This window comes from Macadamia integrifolia, chromosome 14 (assembly GCF_013358625.1).
Source record: "Macadamia integrifolia cultivar HAES 741 chromosome 14, SCU_Mint_v3, whole genome shotgun sequence".
Classification (NCBI taxonomy): Eukaryota; Viridiplantae; Streptophyta; class Magnoliopsida; order Proteales; family Proteaceae; genus Macadamia; species Macadamia integrifolia.
In genome coordinates this window covers 10891182-10900016 of record NC_056570.1, presented here as the reverse complement: position 1 = coordinate 10900016, position 8835 = coordinate 10891182, and the positions used below count along the sequence as shown (strand labels likewise).

The 8835-nt window shown below is 38.5% G+C and overlaps 1 long non-coding RNA gene across 1 annotated transcript; it reads right to left on the bottom strand.

Annotated features, from left to right (window-relative positions):
• Positions 1-334: 334 nt before the first annotated feature.
• LOC122061278 lies at positions 335-5376 on the bottom strand. The gene is made up of 2 exons (XR_006134611.1): positions 5333-5376; positions 335-1531 (listed from the first exon to the last, which is right to left on the bottom strand). It is a non-coding gene; the product is annotated as an uncharacterized LOC122061278 (long non-coding RNA).
• Between the last annotated feature and the right edge of the window lie 3459 nt (positions 5377-8835).

Genomic DNA, 8835 nt, shown 5'->3' with positions numbered 1-8835 from the left:
TGGCATGTTATGGAGATGACATTCTTATTATATCATCTTTACAATGCAATCGGTACTTTCTAGCACTGTTGTGGAAGTGATGCTCTTTTTGCAGTATTTTAACATTAAAGTTACACATATGGCACTGTCAGAGAAATGTCATTCTTGTAATGGCATTTTGGCATTGAAATTGGCACTTTCTGGCATTTTCTTTTTTACCTAAACAAACATATGTTAGTACATATCATGCAAGGATGCAATGGATGATGGTCTTTTGTTATGTTATAACAATGTTATTATTTTTTTTAGGTTATGCATGATTCCCTTCTTTTTTATTCCTACCACTCATGTGAAGTTAGATAGAAAAGGCTAAATTTATTTCAACTCCAAGCTTAGGTTTACAACAAACGAAAAATGGTTACATGGAAATTCAATAAACCAAAAAACTAGATCTTCAACTGTCTTCACTTAAGTGTTTGGAACTTTTTCTTCTAAAAGACCTTACACCAGCTGCCTTTGCCACAAATCTGCCAGCAAATCTATGACACTAGCGGATAGCTCCTCTAGGGGATAGAAGTTCACCACTTCTCCTGGATCTGTTTGAGGTAACTGATATTGCCACTATAGATGAGTAGGTAGATAAAATGACGTTTGAGTCAAACCCATCAGCCTAACATAATTGCACCCTAGGGTATTCATAACAAGATTCTCAATTGGCGACCATTGATAGGTCCATCTGATAGTATCTTCAGTTTTCTCTTGAAGGTACTCCTGCCAACTAGCAATTAAGTGGAATTCTGGAATTTCCCTCCTTATCTGGTACTGGATTGCTGTCAGCTCACTATGTTGGAAAGGCCTCAATAGTTGTAACTTCTCAGTTAACCAAAGTTGGAAAGCAGTAGGACACCCGATGTAGTGATTTGTACCAAATTTCCCAGAAATGACCATCTGGCCTAGTCCTTTAAGTGTTTCAGCTAGGATTGTAGGAACAATGTCACAACCTTTTCAAAGCTATAATACTATTTTGATGATGGTGGGAATAGATCCACATCTAGGATAACGCAACAAATACCATGCTATCATGCAGAATAGATAGACATTACCTCTACGCCACTGATCCATTCCCTCCAAATGTCTATATCGAGAAAAAGCTTTGGCTACTTCAAAGATGTCTATTTGTTTGAAAACTATGAACTTCTTCATTTCCTTTCTATTCCATCCGAATAATTCTTGGATACCCTTGGTACAGTCTACTTGTAGAATAGGACGAAAAAGCGTCCCTTTGGGTGGAGAAAGCAAGCAGGCTCTGAATTCTTCTAGAGTTGGACAAATTTCTACTAACCCAAATTTGAACACGTGCAGGCTACGATCCTAATGCTTGGGAACTTCCTTTAGCAAATCATGGCATAATTCCATACAGTGAATCTGGCTAAGAACTTGAAGATTTGTGTGTTCTATTAGCCTAGAATCATCCACATTCATGCTCACAGTCCACCTACATAGAGTATTATCCAAAGTATTTGCACGGGGATAAGCCATAATTGATTTGTTCCTGGATGATACAAGTGAACAACTTGATCAAAAATGTGAAATAAACATATACAAGACATGGCAACAAGCTCACAAATATTTTTATTCCAGAAGATACTTTTGATAGAAAGCAAAATATTTCATGGAAATAAGTTTTTCATCATTATTCCAACTTGTACACTGAAGATAAGATATTATAGTTGAAAGGGGAACGAAAAGAACCACAAGTGGGGAATGATCTGACTTGTGATTGATAATTTCAAGTTGTGACTTTTGTAGACCATTGATGATGGAGAAACGAATTACTAGGGAAAACAAGCTGTCTAGCAATTAAGGTGCCAAGTGGTGAGATGATGATCTTAAAGCATTGCTTTCTTTCTTAGACACTCGAGACATAACTCCGGATCTTTTTTTTTTCCAATCAATGCCCTAAGAATTTTTTATTTTTTTTAAGAGTTTGTTATAGATGAGACCGCACTCGAACATGTCGAGTTGCCTACGTATCATTTGTGAGGAATCAGGTCAAACGTAGTTCAAGTGGTTACCCCAAACTTAAACATAATATTTTTTTCGTTGAACCATATTAACCAAACCTAACAATTCATCTCCATCCAAATCCATGAGTAATACAACTTTTCCTGACAATAATTTATTTACTGTGAATGGACCACTCCAATTTGGTTAGAATTTTCCCCGAAGATCTTGTATAGGTGCTCTTTGTTCTCTAAGAACCAAATCTCCAACTTCAATGTTGTGAGGACGAACATTTTTATTGAATGCTCTTGCTATTCTCAATTGATACTTTTTTAAATTGTCCATGGCTTTCATTCTTTTTTCATCCAATAGATTAAGTTCATCATATTTAGCCTGTACCCATTCTCCTTCTGGTAGCTTGCTTTCTATCAGGACTCGAAGATAGGGGACTTGTATCTCAATTGGCAACGCAGCTTCCATTTCGTTTACAAGGGAATGCGGAGTTGCCCCTGTAGAAGTTCGAATTGACGTTCTATATGCCCATAGTGGATACAGTAAGTGATCTGCCCAATCTCTATGTGTATCTGCCATCTTCTGGAGAATTACCTTCATCTTCTTATTAGCTGCTTCCACTGCCCCATTTGTTTGTGGACGATAAGTGGTGGATCTATGCCGTCCGATCCCAAACTTGGTGTAAAGTTTATCAACTTACCCTAAAAAATGAGTGTCCTGGTCAGATATCAGTTGTTGTAGGATCCCATGTCAACAAATGTTCTCTTTAATAAACTTGGCCACCTTTGCGGCAGTAAGGACTGAATATGACTGTGCTTCCACTCATTTGGTGAAATGGTCAATTGCTATCAATATGAACTCATGACCATTTGATGCTTTGGGAGTAATTTTTCCTATAACATCAATATCCCATTTAGAGAATGGCCAAGGGGAACTAAGCGAATGCAATTCCATTGGTGGAATATGTATGACATTGGCAAATATCTGAAATTTATGGCACTTCTAAATGAAATCTACACAGTCTGCCTCCATTGTGCGCCAATAATATCCTAATTTCAGGATTTTCTTGGCTAGCATTCTTGCATTCATATGAGGCCCACAGATACCATGATGTATTTCTTCTATCACAATCTGCGCCTGTTCTTCATCCACACACAATAGATGAAGTCCATCAAACGATCTTTTGTATAGCAAATCATCTTGTAATGTGAACTGGGTGGCATATTTTCTGAGAAACTTCTTTTCTCCTAATGTTTTTTGATAGGATATTTCCCTTCCCTGATAAAGTCCACAATAGGAGCAAACCAAGACCTTCCATCTGTTGTCAAGGCATTCATTGAACTGTGATAGATGGGCTTTACCTTTCTTTCAACCAGAAAATGTCTTACTTGGGCCATAGGACTACACTCAACCATTAATGCTAATGTTGCAAGAGCATTGGAAAACAGGTTGCTATCTCTCTGAAAGTACTCAAAAGAGATTTCTTCAAAATGCTTAGAGATCTTCTCCAGATATTCTTGATAAGGCTTCAATTTCTCATCTCTGGTCTTCTATTTCCCTTGAGTTTGGCAGATTACAATGGATGAGTCACCAAACACTCAGATTCTCTTTGCCCCAATTGTCAGAGCTATCTCCAGGCCGATTGCACATGCTTTATATTCAGAAATATTATTGGTGCATGGAAAATCAAGCTGAAAAGATGAAGGTAAACACAGCTCATCAAGTGTTATTAATAACACTCTTGCCTTATAACCTCTTTGATTGGCTGCTCTGTCAAAATGTAATTGCCATATGTTAACAGAGTTTTCTTCTTCAACTACCATGATTTCCTCATCTGGAAAAGCATCATCTAATGATCTTCCATCTTCTGTGGGATGTGCAGACAAGTGATCCGCAATTGCCCTGCCTTTGATAGACTTTTGATTGACATATGTAATGTCAAATTCTGAGAGTAATAGCAACCACCTTGCCATTCTATCAATAAGTGCAGGCTTTTCGAATAAATACTCGATATGATCCATCTTGGAAATCAAGGGAATTGGATATGCCACCATAGAGTGTCGCTACCTTCTTGTTGTCCAAATAAGAGCTATGCAAGTCTTTTCTAATGATGTATACCGAACTTCATACTGTAAGAATTTCCTACTCAAATAGTAGATAGCCTGTTCTACTCCTTTTGCCTTATCTTTCTGGGCTAACATGTACCTTATCGAGAATTTCCCTACTAATAGATATAACAGAAGTGGTTTCCCCTTTACTGTTGGCATAAGAATCGGTGGATTTAACAAGTATTCCTTGACTTTGTCGAAAGCTTCTTGACATTGGAAATTCCACTGTGTGGGCTGATCCTTCTTCAACAACTTGAACACTGGCTCATAGATAGTGGTCAATTGGGCTATAAAACGGTTGATGTATTGCATGTGACTAAGGAATCCTCGTATTTCCTTCTTAGTCTGAGGTGCAGGCATGCATAAATCCTAGCCGCATGCTTTTATATGAGCATAATACGATTACATAATGGCACCGCGTCCTATTCCACGAGCCACCATACACTCGTTTCTAAGCCGACTACGACATCTAAATCTAGTATGCATATCATGTCCAAATGAGACTCCTCCATCACATACATCCAGACATAATGAATATTTAATCATAACACAGAGCATAGCATACATCAAGACATATTATGTAAATGCACATTCAATGCATGATATGACATATGTGATGTCTAGTCTACACACAAGTGATATGATGACATGGCTAGACTAACACATGTTAAATGATGCATAACATTCTGAAATTAAATCAGAGTCCACTCCCCACTTGTATTGTACACGATGCTTAAACCTGGCATGCAAGAGATCCGATGTGTGGGTATGTGTATAATGAGTGTAACCTATCATAAACATAATGGTTTATCATTTCACTATTTTGGGGTCAAAATCATCATGTTTGAACACTAAAATCGGGTTTAGAATCATAAATGGGGGGTTACTTATCAAATTTGGACCCATTTTGAGCATTCTGAAAAGACAGGTGGGCATGAGTCAAAGACAGGCGGGCCTCGGAGCCCACTGGTTTCATGCCAGTCGGTTAAACCAGAGCTCAGAAATTGAGTTCTGGGAACTCAAGTGGGCCAGAGACCCAAAGACAGGTGGGTCTGGAACACCCTCCAGTTTTGAAACGAAATTCTTCCATCATCTTCCCCATCTTCTCTCCGGCTTGGGGAACTTGTTTGGGGTCGATCTGATGACTCAAATCATTCATCTAAGGTCCAATCATGTATTCTCAACCTAGATCTAAGATCAAATCAAAAGAAAAAAAAAAAGATTCTTACCTCTTTCTTAAGAACACCAATGAAACCACAAATTTCACTTCTTTTGCTCAAGAACTTCCAAAAACTCTAGATCTTCACCAACACTCCTTCCAAATCCTTCAAAATCATTGTACGCACCTTCCATTAGTCCTTAGATTTGATTATCCATGTAAGATTAGCAAGATCCAAATGGGTTCTTTCCCAAAAATCAAAAAGAGTGTTTAAGAAAGGGGTTTTCCTAAGAATCCTTGGAATGTGTACAACCTACCTCAAATCGAAGATCCCGACGAGCTGATCATTAATCTATGTTCAAAATACCATGACCCAGCTCTGGTGAAGCTCTACGGTCGATTTCTTTTCTTCTTTATTCTTTTTCTTCCTTTTCCTTTCTTCTTTCTTTCTCTCTCTTCTTTAATCTCCCACCGACCAACTATCATTAATGAGGGAAAAGACAATAAATGTCCCCTCTTTTATACTTGGGCCCCCAAAAATATCTTCTAGTCATAGGTGGGTATATCTCAGGTAGGCATTCTCAGGTGGGTATATCTCAAGTGGGTATTTTCAACTGAGTATATCTCAGGTGGGTATATCTCAGGTGGATATATCTCAGGTGAGTATATCTCAGGTGGGTATAGCTCTGGTGGGAATATCTCAGGTGAGTATGTCTCATGTGGGTATATCTCAGGTGGGTATATATCAGGTGAGTATATCTTAGGTGGGTATATCTATCTTAGGTGGGTATATCTCAGGTGAGTATACCATTCTAGTCAGTCCATTGCTAGTGTTCCACTTGGACGTCAATGGGGACAAACTCATACTTATAATTAAATTGCATAGGCACCCAAAATTACTAGCACGTACCCTTACTTCTTGTTCATGGCCTCATGGTACATGTAAGTCTAAGGCTTGGGTGCACATATTACACTTGGTACCTGCTCGGTCTTATCGGGCGAACCCGAGTTCAAGGTCACTCTTGCTACCATGTTCCATATAGTACTAGCATCAGTTTGCTCCGGTTCAACCCCTACATGATCAAACCAAGTCAATACGGTAATTAGACTAGGTTTAGAAAGTATAGTATCACATCTATACCTCTTTCACTTACAAGAAAGCCTAATAACTTTCCTACCTTCGCACCAAACACACACTTCTGAGGGTTCAACCGTAATTGAAAATTCTTTATTCTTTCAAAAAACTTCTTTAATGCTAAGATATGCCCTTGTCTATCGATAGACTTGACAATCATATCATCGACGTAGACTTCCACTTCCTTGTGAGTCATATCATGCAAAATAGCAGTAGCGGCTCTTTGATATGTGGCTCCAGCATTCTTTAGACCGAATGACATTACCTTATATCAATAGGTCCCCTAAGGGGTGGAAAAAATAGTCTTTTCCACATCTTTAGGATGCATGCCGATCTGGTTGTATCCTGAAAACCCATCCATGAATGACAACAAGGCTTGTCCTGTCGTACTATCAACCAATACATTTATATGAGGCAAAGGAAAATCATCTTTAGGACTGACTTTATTCAAATCTCTGAAATCCACATACATTCTGGCTTTTTCATCTTTATTTGGAACTGGAACAATATTGGCCAACCAACGGGGGTACTTTATGACTTGCAAAAATCCTGCATTCCATTGCTTAATTACTTCTTCTCTAATCTTTTCACTCCATTTAGGCTACATTCTTCTAGTCTTTTGTTTGTTAGGCTTCTCATCTGGATAAGTAGGAAGTCGATGATGCACTATTTTTGGGTCAATGCCAGGTATGTCTTCATAGGACCAAGCAAAAACCTCTGCAAATTCTTTTAACAGACTGGCCATCTGTGAGGTTTCTTCTTCATTCAGGGTTGCACCAATCTTAATTTCTTTAGGGCATTGATCGGATCCTAAGTTAATGAGTCGAATGTCCTCACTCATAGGTTTAGCTCTTTTTTCTTTTGATTGTTTTAACAATTCATGATATTCATCAGTTATTTTGTTAAGATCATCATCAGAAAGAGACAAATCATACTCAAAATCAGAATTTTCATCAATAACTAGAAAGACTACATACTTAACATACTGAAAGTGCGGAATTTCATTAATAGAATGAAGTTCAAAAAAAGTACAAGTAAATGGAAACTCGACAATAGAAAGGGAATCTTTAGCATATTGTGTGGTGATTTCAGAAATGATCAGACCCTGAGTCTTAGTGAGCTTGAAGTCATATCCTACACTGGTCTAGTTGAGCAATGGTTCACAGGCTGGATGAATTAGCAGATATGGCATTGGTCCTTCCTTTATCTCTTCAGTGGTAATGACATCTACCTCAAGGGTGTTGTTGACACCACTACTTTCACCTTCTTCATGGAACTATAGATGCCCCGGTTTTTCTTAGCAAAAGAGTTTAGATTCAACCTGCCTACTCTTGGCACTTTTTGTGGTAAAAACAAATTAATCTATCTCATGATCCATAAATCTGAATTTCTTAAGAGATGCACCTTGCCCCAGGCTACTCAGCCCTCGTCAAGAAATCTAACTTCTCAAGCCTTTTATATAAGGTGATCCCCTTGCCACAGTCACAATGTTGACCTCCATCTCAGATGTAACCATTGCAGTAGCTTCTAGCACAGTAAGGGCAAATATTCATCCTTCTAGCTCTTCTCTTTCTAGGATATGAACTGATCCCACAAGAAGAGCGGTAATGTCCCTTTTTTAGCTCCTCCAGATACATCTTCCATAGGAAGGAAAAGATGTGGGCTCGCATCTCCACTGGAAGATTAAGAAGCCAAGTAGCTCTTAATTTATGTTGCCAAACTTCTTTCAGAGTAAGACGAGGCTTGAGAACTTGTGATGATCGAATCAGGGATGAAGGGTCCACTGCAGATTCTTCTTCAGTTGTGTCATATCACTGATACTATTATCTTTACTGTCCTCCTTAAATGGTAGACGCTTTAGCTCATAGGTGATCCAATCAATCTGATCTTGATAGATGACTTTGAACTCAGAATCTGCTTTCTTTGCATCTTTTTTAGGTTGAAAGTCAAGATCCTCATAATTGGAAAAAACTTCTGTTGCCTTTACAAAGTACCTCTCTAAGGTAGGGTAATTCGTAACCCTTTTCTTGCAAGAGGATTCCTTTCTTGCCATTATAAGCATCTTGTGATTCTCAAACCCTCGATAGGCACTTGCTCCATCTCAGCCCCTCCTTATATCTTCTAACATCATTTATTCTTCCTTTTGAGAAAACCCTAAACCACGCATTTCTGCAGCATGAGGGAATTCAGGAAACCTCGTGGGTCTTTGCTGGTATTTTCCTAATCCCATTCCAGGAAAATAATCCATTTGTTTCATCATTCGACCAATAGTAGTATTCCACATGCACTCATAGGACATTGGAACATTCTCCTTCATTGGCTCTTCAATAACAGAAGCACAAACTTGTTATAGTTTGAAGCCACTTAGACGCACCTCCTGTTCTTGAGTTTTTCCAACTTCAATGTTAGCCAATGTGTTGACTAACTGAGGATCTCCA